This window comes from Panthera pardus, unplaced genomic scaffold, assembly GCF_024362965.1.
Source record: "Panthera pardus isolate Hobbes unplaced genomic scaffold, ASM2436296v1 HiC_scaffold_11, whole genome shotgun sequence".
In the NCBI taxonomy this organism is placed as follows: Eukaryota; Metazoa; Chordata; class Mammalia; order Carnivora; family Felidae; genus Panthera; species Panthera pardus.
In genome coordinates this window covers 100,734,315-100,748,875 of record NW_026526666.1, presented here as the reverse complement: position 1 = coordinate 100,748,875, position 14,561 = coordinate 100,734,315, and the positions used below count along the sequence as shown (strand labels likewise).

The following is a 14,561-nucleotide window of genomic DNA, read 5'->3' as shown; positions in this document are numbered from 1 at the left end:
AAAGGTGATCAACCTTTCCCACTCCACATCCTTTCCAACCCCAGGCAGTGCCTGACACCGCTCCCCCTCTCTATCTCGCAAAGACACTCCTTTCCTAGGTGACCCCAGTCCTCTTCCACTTGCAGACAATGGAGTGAAGGAGCAGGTAGAAGGATCCTCTGGCTTAACCTCCCACCTCCCACCTGTGGCTGTCACTTCAGAATTCTCACCGGAAATCTGACTTTCCTCTACATATCTAGTTCCCTGGCACAAGAATCCGTTTTGGCTAGGGGTGCCTGGGTGGCTCGGTCGGTCGAGCGTCTGACTTTGGCCCAGGTAACGATCCCACGCTCCGTAGGTTCCAGACCCACGTTGGGCTCTGTGCGGACAGCTCAGAGCCTGGAGCCTGCTTTGGATTCTGCATCTCCCTCTCTCTCTGCCCCTCTCCCACTCTGTCTCTCAAAAATAAATGAACGCTAAAAAAAAAAAAAAAGAAAAAAAAAAAAAAAGAACCCGTTTTGGCTAAGACCCGTATCTCCAGTACCTCACAGTCCGTTGCGTATGGAGATCCAGCAGAAATACCAGTTACGTTAATAAATAAATTCCTTCAACTATCGTCCCTATACAGACTCCACCCCAATCTAAAGCTCAGTTGATTCAAATTCATTTGGCCTCATGCTGACTGAGCACCTACCGTGTTCTAGGCAATGTAACAGACCCCAGGCATACACCAGTGGACAAAACAGGCAAAGGCACCCCTGCGCTCATGGAGTAGACCCGACCTTCTCACCCGTGCTTCAATCCCTTACCTGGATGATTCACCAGCATCTGCTGCAGACTCAGTACAAATAAAGTACAAACCTTAGTAACCCATGATTTTTATTTCAGGAAACTTGCAAACCACTGGGGATGTGTTGTGAGGACACAATACAGATGAGATGACGAGACCAAGTAGGCTATAGTAATTGCTACCCGCCCTGGTGTAAGTCAAGAGCTCCAGACTCAGAAGACAAGAGCGTGCGGTGTTTCCCCTCTTTAGTAGAAGACTCATAGGAAAGACACACAGACCGCCTTCCTGGCAACTGCAGCAGGCCTAGGCTGAGCATATAGTAAGCCTGCAGTAAATATTTGTTGAATAAATTAAAATAATATTTGAAACATACCCAGCAAGCCTCTCTTCTAACTATTCACCTGCTGTTGGAAGGGCTATGACAAATATCCATTTTCATCGTTCAGTCAGAGAAAGTATTACAAGTTAAAATTTCCTGAGTATTCTCACAGTGTGGGGGACCTCAATTTATTTTAAATCCAGGTCCAAGGAAGTCCAGGCTATATGTTAATTATAACAACAAGTCCCTACATTAAAACGAAACAGAACAAAACACCTATAGCAACAATCCACGTTGGATCCTGTTTTGATGATGATACTGGGTGTGTGCTGAGGGTATATGTCATGAATATGAATGCTAGATATTAACTTTTATACCTTCGTAACATTCATCATTAGACTTTAAAAAATAAAATAGTATACTATACTATAAATACCATACTAAATAAATCCTAAAATAAAATAGCATAATTTGGAAACGTTTGAAAACTGTCCAGGGTCGCCTGGGTGACTCAGTCAGTTAAGAGTACAACCCTTGGTTTCGGCTCAGGTCATGATCCCAGAGTCACGGGACCAAGCCCCGCCTCGGGCTCTATGCTGAAAGCACGATTCTCTCTCTCCCCCCTCTCTCTGCCCCTCCCCTGCTTCCACTCACACTACACATGCTCGTTCTCTCTCAAAATAAACCTAAAAAAAAAAAAAAAAAAAAAACCCGTCTAATCTAGACTTCTTTCAGAAATATAAAAAGATGAAAACAAAGTTAGGTTTTCAAATTTTGCCCAATATCTAGAACAAGCAGATACGTGTCAAGCTCTATAATATAACAAGAATCTAGAATATGAGGTTAACAACATGGATCAGAACTGAATAAAAGAAAAAAATTGCAGGCCTATTTCATTCTTTAAAAAGCACATATTTTAGTGATAATCTGAAGTCAATTCAAGTTGATCAGGTCATAAATTCTTAATAAAAAGCTTATGGGAGACTAACAACATTTCTTCAGAGGTAATTATATATACACCTGGGGTAATTGTAAAGAGACAAAAGACCGTGGACTCTGCAGCTAGACAATCAGATTCAAACACTAGGTCTGTTACTTACTAAGTATGTGAACTCAGACGAGTTACTCATCTTCTCTGGGCCTTAATTTTGTCATCTTTAAAAATGAGAGGAGGGGCACCTGGGTGGCTCAGTCCGTTGAGCGTCCGACTTCAGCTCAGTTCATGATCTCACAGTTTGTGGGTCTGAGCCCCGCGTCGGGCTCTGTGCTGGCTGCTTGCCCAGAGCCTGGAGCCTGCCTCGGATTCTGTGTCTCCTTCTCTCTCTGCCCCTCCCCTGTTCATGCTCTGTCTCACTCTGTTTCTCAAAAATAGATAAATGCAAAAAAAAAAAAAAATTTTTTTTTTTTTTTTTTTAATAAAAATGAGTAGAACAGGGGCGTCTGGGTGGCTCAGTCAGTTAAGTGTCCAGCTCTTGATTTTTGGCTCAGGTCATGATCTCACAGTTGTGAGGCTGAGCCCCATGTCGGGCTCCACGCTGATGGCGCGGAGCCTGCTTGGGATTCTCTCTCTCTCTGCCCCTCCTCCCGCCCTCACGCGCACACCCGGGCATTCTCTCTCTCTCAAAATAAAAATTAAAAATTAAAATTAAATTAAAAATAAAAATAAACTTTAAAAAATGGAAGAGTGAGAACTTCTACCTCTTAGGGGATTATGAGGTTAGCATTAGAAAAAAGCATGAAAATTGCCCAGAACTGTACCTAGCACGTAATATACTAAATGAGTATTAGCAATTCATTTTTAAAAGGGAAGAGAAAAAAAAATAAAGGAAGGAGCCTCTACTCAATTTTCACCAATTTTCTAGATTAGACAGTAGTCTTTCCAGAGAGAGACAAAAACTGTTAAACTATAAACAAAACCACTTATGTTTCACATAATTATTCATGTTCATAATTTTGGAAGTTTGACTAAAACTCTGGTACAGTACACAGGAAAAATTAAGAATTTTAAATCTTCTGTGGCTGATGGGAGAACGTAAGGCCTCTTCCAAAAGTGAGCGGCTGAAGGAGCAGAGCCAATGAAACGTCATCAGCCCTCCCTGTGCCATTCCTGCCTCTCAGGGAACCGAGGACGGTTCTGAACGAGACTCGGAAGACAGGTTCCAAATGCCTCGCCGAGCTTCTGGTGGTCTGGTCTGTCGGACAGGCTGGCCAGTGCGTGTGCGGTGCCCTCCGAGGGATCCCCGCTGGGCGGCTAACGTCCCCGAAGCACAGGCCGGCGCTCGCACCCCTGCACGAATCTGCACTGGACACCACGCTCTCCGTGGCGTGGGCCGTACCCTGGGCTTCCTGCTGCTACTCTGCTCTCTAAATACTGGCCAATGCCTTCCTTTCGTCCCGTCCACCGTCTGCCTGTCCTCTTAAAATATCCCCGTTCCTGACCTTTCCGTGGAAGGAATCCAATAAATATTTAGTGTCTACCCCTCCCCCCCTCTAGAAAGACATTCAAAAAGTCAGAACTACGGGATTGTTCACCAACAGTGATGAAATATTTACTGAACAAATGAAGTTCGGGCATTACTGCGCTGTCCTCAATATGCATAAAGGCTGGGACACAGGCTGGGTCGGGGGGGGGGGGGGGGCTCTGCCTTCCCTCTTCCTAGGGAACCAAAACAAACCTCTCTACACACTCACCTTCTTCTGAATGTTACTAACATTTATTTCTACTTTCTAGGAATTCTAAGAACACTCTGAGTTTTCATTTCTTTATGGAAATACTTTAATGATACTTCATTAAAGATGTACTTTTAGCATACAAAAAGTCATTATGGCCCACACAGCTTCACAAAAATGAAGATTACATTTTGAGCCCTTGGGGAAAATTACTGTTGTTGAGGACACCCTTCGTTCCTTCCACAGGTGTCTGCAGAGTGCTAAACTGCCAGGGACAGATATAGCTCACGAAGAACAAAGAGAACGGTCAGCAGGAAAGTAAGACCGAGAAGGGTCTGTAACAGTCACTGCAAAGTCTCAGTCTTGCAGAATGTGTCTATCTAAATCTCACATTCAAAATCTAGGGTCCCAAAAGGCTGGGGACTACCTTCTTTAGTCCACATATCAAGCAACAGGGAAGGCCTTCTAAAAGGGGGTTTGTTTTCTAGATGACCACGAAGATTTCCTTTCTTTGGGTTGGAGACAAAATAATGCTTGAGGAAGAGCTTAACTGGGTATTTCCACTGTATTCCTTATGTAAATTAGAATTAAGTCTACCAAAATACTGGCTATCTTAAATCTCTAAAATTGTCATTAACAACATTCCCCTCTAATATAGTATCGAGCTCTAACAGATTAAAGTAATTTCACCTTGAGGAAAACATGATGTGGGTTTCAAATTTTAAACCCCTGATCACAGCCATACACACACATTCATATAGTCAGGAAATGCAGTATAGGCTTCCCAATATCGCTAAGGTAAAAGGTCCTTTAATGTGAATAAAATTCTCTTCCATTTCTCCAGAGAAGACTGTTCAAAGAAATTGCAACGAAGACAGGGGGAGAACCCCTCAAACGTCTTACAGCTTCACTTTGTAGCCTTGGAAAAGCAATTAAAGCAAGGTAAGTAAACCTTCTGTCCATTCTGCAACCGAGCAAGGCTGGTAAGATCTGGGATTAAATGCGATTTTAATGTAGAGTACAGTGAGCTGTACCATTTTAGAGCAGATGGGAAAAGACCACTGCAAAATGCAGGGACCAAGAAAAAGCATCGTTACTCAACCAGCTTCCAATGTTTACGAGCTACTGGGGAGAGAAGCATTTAGATCTTACACCATCCCCATCACCCCGCCAGCCACTAAAGCAGGATGTCATTCAGCAGAAACCACTGTTTTCAAATCCATCATCACAAGGGGCGTGTGTGTGTGTGTGTGTGTGTGTGTGTGTGTGTGTGTGTGCGCGCGCGCACGCGCGCGCCCCGCACATAATCCAATGATCAAGGAGGCACAGACTTGTAAATCTGCTGCTTCCGCATCACTGAACTGCAAGTCTGCACTTCTACACGAGTAAAATCAGTCTCTCCCTAAACCACAGGTCGATACCCGGGGAATCTGATAACAAGACGGTGGTTCTTCAACGCGCCAGCCTTTCAAGTCACTCCATCCCGGAACGATCCCGGCCCGGTTGTTTTCCTGCGCTTTGCTCTTTGTTCCCCGGGCCTGGCTCCGCAGAACCCTCGGGCCGCGTTCCTTCCTCGGCCTTTGGTCCGTTCACTGTGAAACGGCCAACAGGACCCTCCCGCACCGGGGGCCCACCCGCGTCTACCGGGCCTCCCGGCGGCCCCGCCTCAGAGGCAGGCCGCGGGCACCACGTTCTCTCTGCCCCCCCCCCCCCGTCCCGTCAGCAAGGGCCAACTAAGCGGCTCCCAGGGCCACCGCCGCGCTAGCAAGGACCCGCACGAGCGAGCCAGCCGGGCGGACGCGGCAGGAGCCGTGGCGCTAAAAACGAGAGCAGCTTGAGGAACACGCTCCCGGTCTGGTTCCACCGTGGCAAACGGAACCGCCACACCGAACCCGCAGAGCCAAAGCCACCGCGCCACACGCAAGCGCATTTAGCCAGTTGCGTGAAAAGCTCTCCGCGACTTCAGGCGCCCGGCAGCCCCTTCTGTGGAAACCGCCCCAGAGTCCGCGCCTTCTGTCAACACCTAGCGAACCCAGCGCGGGATCTGGGGCAGGAGACGGACTCGTCAGCAGTTGTGTCACAAACCGGCCGCGCTGAGGTTTTCGACCGTCAAACGGGCCTAACACCACCGTCCCTCAGCCGCGTCCAAAGACAACGGAAGGTACTAAATGAGATACGACGTGACAAGACACGTGAAATGTCAAAAAGCTACGCGCCGTGTAGCGGTGTCATCACCACAGGGAACATTTCAGGTAACCATCTCTCACCTAAGACTACCGGGCACATACAAGTTCAGTAGATCATCTATCGTGCAGCACTGGGGCCCACGCACCCTCGATGGTCAGCTGCGGCTTCTGACCTCTCCGGGATCAGCAGGAAGAAAGGATCGTGCCACAAGAAGAAAAACACATTTCTGCATAATTGCCCAAGTTAAATCTGCAACTCTCGCTCTGCCTGACAAATCACTCCCTGCTTATTACTTTCTATAATTTAATATATATAAGTGCTTTACTGGCAAGCTTCTCGAAAGAATAAATAATACTTAATGACTGCCTACAGTTTAATTAACTCATGATTGAACTTCTCATGGATTGCTATAAACATTAAATTATATCCTTCCTCAAAGCTGCCATGGATGGAGATCTTGTTTCAAGCTTTAACTCTCCTGCCTAAACAATTTTGAATTTGCAGCAAATCTGTATATTGCACAGGGAGGTGAGAGAATCAACCTTAATGCCTGGTTATAAAGTATGTTATTTTATAGAGCAAAAACGAGGTCTTAACTTAAATAAGACTGAATATGCGCACATGTCCAAACACCTCATTTATATTACAGCAATCATTAAGCATCTCTGGATCCCAGGCAGTCTTATTAGCACAAACTCTGTATTACCACAAGGCTTCAAGTTTCTGCTGTGGCTTCTCATCTTAGCTGCCATTTTCTGTCTGCGTGATGTTGCAAATAAATTTTCCTTTTGGCACGGCTCAGCTGTCAGGCACCCCTGTTCTATAATGAACCCATGAATTACATCTCCCTGCTCTGACATCTCCGGTCTCACACATCAAAATATTGTTCTTCGATTGTAATTTATAACTTAATTTAAATGTCCCTTTTGCTATGACCTTTTTAGATCAAATGGCATCGCATCTGGCAGTTTCTCCTACCCCAAAGCATCCTTTTGCAATTATAGCCATTATAATAACTACAGAAAAAGCCTTAGACTGCATTCATGCTAAATATTAAATAATTGCAGTCCATTAAGAACAGTATTAGGTTTAAAAGTCTTTTGCTCTGTGAAATGTTTATTTGCAAGAAAGTGCCAAAATAGCTTAGAAAGGAAAAAAAGTGGGATTTGGAAGAGATCTTAAAATTCTCCGTGTAGTTCTAATTATTTCAACCATTTACGTAAATGAGAAAGATCTCAAAGAAGTCAAAGACAAAACTTTTTTTTTTTAATTAATGTTTATTTATTTTTGAGACAGAGAGAGACAGAGCATGAACGGGGGAGGGGCAGAGAGAGAGAGGGAGACACAGAATCTGAAACAGGCTCCAGGCTCTGAGCGGTCAGCACAGAGCCCGACGTGGGGCTCGAACTCACGGACCGCGAGATCGTGACCTGAGCCGAAGTCGGCTGCTTAACCGACTGAGCCACCCAGGCGCCCCAAAGACAAAACTTTAAAAAATCTGTCTCGGGGTGCCTGGGTGGCTCAGTCGGTTAAGCAGCCGACTTCGGCTCAGGTCACGATCTCGCGGTCCGTGAGTTCGAGCCCCACGTCGGGCTCTGTGCTGACCGCTCAGAGCCTGGAGCCTGTTTCAGATTCTGTGTCTCCCTCTCTCTCTCTGCCCCTCCCCCGTTCATGCTCTGTCTCTCTCTGTCTCAAAAATAAATAAACGTTAAAAAAAAAATTTAAAAAAAAATCTGTCTCATAATCCATGATATACAGATGTCCATATATTTTCAGTCATACCACCATCACCAATGAGCCAGTCAGGCTCAAAATACATATGTGTGCGCACCAAAAAACTCTAACTGAAACTACAGGCACGCTATTCATTTTTGTTTGGCCACTGTCACTCCAAATAATGCTATTTGATCACTAGAAAGGCTGAATTTGTCTGAACGTTCTTGCGGGGGCACATTTTAAAGACTGCGGCAAAGATGCAGAACGTAGCTGCTTGAAGCAGGGCTGAGGGGCGGGTCTCAGGAGTTTTCAGAGGGAAAACAGTCGCTGCACCAACCCTCCGCACCAACCCGCAACAGTCCGTGTGTAACTACAAGGTTCCAGAACCCGCACCAGCCCCTGGGGCCGGGGGGGGGGGGGGGGGCCAAGTCGCTGGGTGCCGCATGTGTGTTGCAAAGTCTGGGACCTTTCGGACTCCACCACTCTTCACGCCACCACGTGTGGCAAGAGTACTAACAACGAGGACTCAAAACTGAGAGGTCTGCTCTCTTGCTCAAGGCCACTTCCACGGCAGAGAGCGAGGACTCTAACATAAACCCACGTCCAGGAGGAGCTGGGAGACCCGGGCCCGTGCCCGCGGCTATCCTGGGGCAGTTCAGGCCTGGCGGGCTCCAGACCCCTCCAGCTGCAAGGACACAGCCAGCACACGGTCCGTCTGCATGTGGGGGCAGGCGGGGTGGCCGGAGGGAGGGAACCAGCAACTCAGAGAGGAGGACATGCACCCACATGAAGAAAATGATGAGATGAGCTCTCCTCAAAACACACAGGTGCCAGTGGACACTGACGGGGGTGACATTTACCATTTTGAAAAACCAAGATGACTTCATAGAGCAGGTTTTGAAAATCAATGATCAGTGCGGTATGATTGATAACCCTGCCCATCATCAACGAAGAGCAACAACCAAACTGAACACATTCTAGGAACCAACAAAAATAGGCAGCAACATGTCCAGGTAACATCTCACGACTGTATTTCCCACGGCTGATGCAACACCGCCATATTTCTGATTCATAATTACTTCCCACATAATATTGTGTCTAGAAATTAGGGGGTCTCTATCTCCTGGCCATGGTGTCTTGGAAGGTATTCAAAACCCACGGAACAGGAGCCTCAACCAGCAAGCTGATTAGAAAGGAGGCATCAAATGCCGGCACCAACTGAGATCAGTAAACGCTCTTAAAAACACCGAACAAACCAAACTCTAAATGTCTTGGCTATTTCTGACCACCTAGCTATTTTGAGGCTCTCATCTGACATCATCTTCATAAACACCTGGAAAGAAGAATCCACGGAGGGCCTGCGACCAACGATGAGGGTTTGGGAGTTCAGCAGAGACGAAGCCGCAACAGGAAAGGGTTCCCCGCTCTGGCGCATTCAAACGCCAGCTCTGCCACTAGCTGTGTGGTCGCAGGCAAGTCCATTATCTCTCTAAACCACCGCTTTCTCCGCTGCAGAAAGGCAGAATACAGCGCCTATTCCGGAGAATGTTTAGGATGAAAAGATAGACGGCAATCGCCGAGCAGGATTCCTGGAGCACGGGAAATATTCCATCAAGGACAGCGGACTAAAAAGGGACAGGGCTGCACGACAGTCACAGGGAAGCAGCACTAAGGAAAGTGGACGAACTTAAAAAGACCACACGAAGGAAGTTTTTTCTGCAATACTTACAACACAGGATAAAACGTGGGCTTGAGAATGGAAACCGAGGACCTGGTGACTTGTGGGGAACCGAGCAAACATCTGAGTCTGGGAACCAGGAAACTGAGGGGAGAGTTAGCAACTGTGCCAGGAGGAGCAGGTGGCCTGGGCAAGGGGTCTGGGGTTACCCCTCTGCACAGCATCGCAGCCCCCAGCTTCCTCACCGGCAGTGGAGGGGCCGAACGAGGTCATTTTTGGGGCCTCAAACTCGTTTGTTTTCTTTTAGAGAAAGAGAGAGAGAGCAGGCAAGTGGGGGAAAGGGTCAGAGGAAAAGAGAGAATCGGAAGCAGACTCCATGCTTTGTGCAGAGCCCGAGGCGAGCCTCGATACCCGCAGCCCTGAGATCACGATCTGAGCCAAAATCAAGAGTCCGATACCCAACTGACAGAGCCACCCAGGTTCCCCGTGGAACTCCAAAGTTTTTAAAATTCCTTCTCTTTACAGAGGTTTCTTTTAAGGTGAAACACTAAAGGATGCTATTTTTGAAAACATAAATGGGGGGCGCCGGGGTGGCTCCGTCGGTTGAGCATCTGACTTCGGTTCAGGTCATGACCTCGCAGTTCGTGAGTTCGACCCCGCGTCGGGCTCTGTGCCGACAGCTCGGAGCCTGGAGCCTGTTTCAGATTCTGTGTCTCCCTCTCTCTCTGCCCCTCCCCTGCTCATGCTGTCTCTCTCTCTCAAAAATAAACATTAAAAAAATTTTTGAAGATATAAACGGTAATATTTTAATACATTCAGTTAGAGAAATCGTAAAATAAACAATACGGCCACTGAACTCTGCCAGCCTGCCCAGGCCAGACCCTGAACAGCAAGCTGCCGCAGAAGCTTCTCTTACACCCACTGGTTAGTGTCTACATTTTCAGGTTTCTGTGGAAACTGGAGTAGTTTATGCCACAGGTTTTTAAATAAAATTATGGATAATCATCTATATAGCTAGCATATATATAAAACCTCACTTCCTAGAAACAAAATCTTTCCTCCTGCTCTTTGGGTGAGAGTCCAGGCAAAGGACGCAGAGAGAAGGCAAGCTGTCATAGATCTAAGCCAGAAGCCATGTGCTCCTGAGGGGAAGTTGACTCCTTAGGACTCAGCAAAGCAATCAATCCCTTAAGGATAAGACGCGGCTCAAAGATCCAGAATGAGTACACCTCTGGCCACAAACAGGAAAATTACTGGCAGACGCATCAACCTAGACTGTGTATGCTGCTTTTCTGAATGAGAATTATTTGTCAATTTGGAAAGACCTACGTCTGATCACAAGTGGAAATTAAAACCCTTTTCCATTTCCTTAGCATCCTCCCAGCCTTGAATACAGAAAAACGGTACGTAAGGCTCTAAACTAGAGGCTGACAGAAAAGAAACCAGTTCTATCCTTCTCATGGAGATGTACGCACTAGTGAACCTATTCATAAATGCTAAATTAAACTAGAAAATATGTGTGAAAGGTCAGCTGTGAGTCAATTTTAACCAGATTCCTTCAGAAAGTTAACTTAAGAAAATAAATAAAAACAAAAACCTCAAGACCAGGGAGGGGCGCCTGACTGGCTCAGTCAGTAGAACATAATAAGACTCTTGATCCCAGGGGTCTGAGTTCAAATCCCACATTGGGCACAGAGATTACTTAAAACCAAAACCAAAACCAAAACTAATTCCTCAAGAGCAGCTGCATAAACATTAAGAGAGAAACACTTACAGAAATTGCTTTAAATCCCACTAAGTCGAGTTTAGGTGCAGGAATGACTGCCCCCAATTCATGGGGCTTGGCGACCTTAACCTCAGCGACTTCTGACGAGTAATTTTAACATCTGTGCAAAAGAACAGTACACTTCTTTTCGGTCACGATAATAAGGTCACGGGACAAGGAAAATGAAAGGGACATATACACGGAAGTACGTGTGACTCCAGAGTCAGGAACGCCTCCAAGTAACCGTTCTTTCATCTGGAAACCGTAGCCAAGGACAGAGCTGGCGACTCAGAAAGAAGCAAAACGGGGTCTGGGCCACCATGGCAGCACTCCTGAGGAATGGCCCTGGAGAACCAACAAGGACCTGATCCTGGGCCTTAGAAACTTTGAAACTTTTTTTTTCTGAAATTCTGCTTTTCCCATCAAAGGGTCTTAAGAGAACGAAGAAGGCTGTATGATATCAAAGCAGCAGAGGCAGAAGCCAGCCTGACTGTGAAGACGCCAAAACTCGCCAAGTATTATGCAAACCAAAAGCCACAAACTCTAACAGTTGCACACGATCTTGTGCGCTGGTCGCATAATGACGACTCAGGGGTAAAGGCAAGTAAAGGCAGACTTGATTTAAGAACACGTGAAAATCTATACCTCATTTCCGAAATGGAAAAAAAAAGGAGAAAACTGAGGAGTCAACCTTCCTAAACATGCTCGGACGACAGGCACTCCCGAGTCCTGGGGTGAGCCGGAATATACATCTCGACACCTACGGCGCGCGGGGAGAACGGCAGGCCAACCGGCAGGCAGGGCGGCTCGGAGGGCAAGGGCGGGCGGCCCGGTGCAGTCACCTCAGAAGCCCGGCACGCGACCGGCTGCGGGGGGACGTCAGCCTCCTGGACGAGAGAGCTGGCCCGGACGCCGCGGTCTGTCAGAGTCCGGCAGGGCCAGGCTCAGAGCGGGGCTGCGGGGTTAGACTAGAAACCGGAAAAGAAGGCAGAGACTTCAAAGAGCGGTCGCTTCAAGGGCGACCGTCTCAGAGATGGAGCCCGCCGGCAACACGGGACCTTGCCCCGGAGGGCTCCCCAGGGGCCCGGCCAGGTAGCTCTGAGCTAGAGCCAAGGAAGAAATGCTCAGCAAGTCACCGGTCGGAATAAATCGGCTAATACAGTAGTTACACGTGACGATTCTATCGCCTAGATAATTACGTTCTTTGTAAAAGGAAAGCCAGATACATCGCACTATATACCCTACAAATACTGTACTATTTTAAAAATCAAATGTCCTCAGAGGTACAGAAACATCACAGTCGCTACCAGAAATATTTCATACTCTCAGTATCAAAACAAAAATAAACTGTCACAAATACGTACTGTAATTTATTTTACTGACACCTTATATAATAATAAAACTCAACTGTGCAAGGCTGAAAAATGACCACCAGAAGATATGGATATCAAATCTTTGGAACAGATGAGACCTTATTTGGAAAAAGGGTCTCTGCAGATAGGATTAAGTTAATGATTTTGAGATGAGGAAATAATTCTAGATTATCCAAGTGGGATCTATGTCCAATGACAAGCATCCTTATAAAAGAGAGGCAGTGGGGCACCTGCATGGCTCAGTCGGTTAAACGTCGGACTCTTGATTTCGGCTCAGGTCATGATCTCACCATTTGTGAGTCTGAGCCCCACATGAGGCTCCTCACTGATAGCAGGGAGCCTGCCTGGGATTTCTCTCTCCCTCTCTCTCTTTGCCCCCTCCCCGGCTTGTGCTCTCTCTCTCTCTCTCAAAAAATAAATAAACATTTAAAGTAACGAATGAATGAATGAATGAATGAATGAATGAATGAATGAATGAATGAGAGGCCATAGAAAAACACAGAAAAGAGAAGATGTGGACCTGCAGAGGGGAGGTAACGTGAAGACAAGCAGAGAAGTATGTGGCCCCAAACCAAGGCCTGCCCGCAGCCATGGGAAGCCGGGAAAGGAAGGAACAATCCTCCTGAGGAGCCAGAGGGAGCGTGGCCTGGCCGACACTCTGGTTTCATACCTCTGGCCTCCAGAACTGGGAGAGAACGCATTTCTGTTGTGTTAAGCCAGCAAGTTTGTGGTAATTTGTTGTAGCAGCCGCAGGAAACTCATACTCCAACTTTCAAAACTTGCGGGTAAAAAAGTGATCTGGGAGAGCTATCAAAAAAAAGTATCCCCAAGTATATTTGAAAACTAGTACAAGAAACATACATAGTAGCACAAATATTACAAACTTTAGTATTCTATATTTTAGAACTAATGGCACATAGGAGTCCTTTTAAAACTCAGGGGCCTGCTTTGTTCCAAGATTCAATGCTTCCTTAGATTATCAACATTTCTAACAAATGCCTTCCCATAAAGGCTTTGCAAAGAGCAGGAATTCAATGTTTCTTACTGAATAAATAAATCAATGAATGATTTTATTATATCTTCTTCTTAAATGTAAAAAGGCTAAGGGCTTTTATCCCAATTTGATACTTATTATGTTAATATTAATGGTTAATATAGATTTACAGATGGGTAAAATTCTGATCGATGCTGTTTTTTCAAAATACCACATAATTCTCAAAATGTTTCACCAGTTTTTAGCATAGAGAACAGAAATCATCTGAGAAAGAAGTTTCTTAAATTTGTAAAGGAACTTTCTAACTTGTGCCAAACAAAAGTAAAAGCCAAGTCAATTCCTCGGTCCCTGCGAGAAAGCATAGAGATGCACGGACAGGCTACAGCGTGAAGGACTTCCAACAGGCCGAAGGGCAAAGCCCCGAACTGCAGATTCACCGGACATTCCAAGAGGACTGCTGTTAAGGCACGGCCTCAGTTCCATTCTTTCTCTGAGGTTAATTATCACGTATCTAAAGCTATATGACAGGATGTGCTTACTCATCTGTAGGTGATAATCATGCTTCTATGACAGAACCATCACGAAGACTAAATTGATTCATTCAAAAAAAGCACTTTGGGGCGGCTGGGTGGCTTAGTCGGTTAAGCACCCAACTCTTGATTTCAGCTCAGGTCATGATCTCGTGGTTCCTGGGATCGAGTCCCATATCGGGCTCCGTGCTGACAGCATGGGGCCTGCTTGGGATGATTCTCTCTCTCTCTGCTCCATCCTGCTCATGCATGCATGCACACTCTCTCAAAATAAATGAACTTTATTTTTTTCAAGGGAGAGAGAGAGGAAGGGGCAGAGAGAGAGAGGATGACAGAGGATCGAAACTGGGCCCTGTGCTGATAGCAGGGAGCCTGATGCGGGGCTCGAACTCATGAACTGTGAGATCATGACCTGAGCCGAAGTCGGATGCTTAACCGACTGGGCTACCCAGGTGCCCCAGAATAAATAAACTTTAAAAAAATAATATAAAATGTTAAAAAAAAAAAAAAAAAGCTATTCTAAAAATTAAGAGGAAAAACAAGAAAAGAGAGAAAAGAAA

General features: G+C 46.1%; 1 protein-coding gene across 1 annotated transcript in view; it reads right to left on the bottom strand.

The window, feature by feature from the left end:
* The window catches only part of RERE (arginine-glutamic acid dipeptide repeats), a 422,698-nt gene that overhangs the window by 92,645 nt on the left and 315,492 nt on the right, over positions 1–14,561 (bottom strand).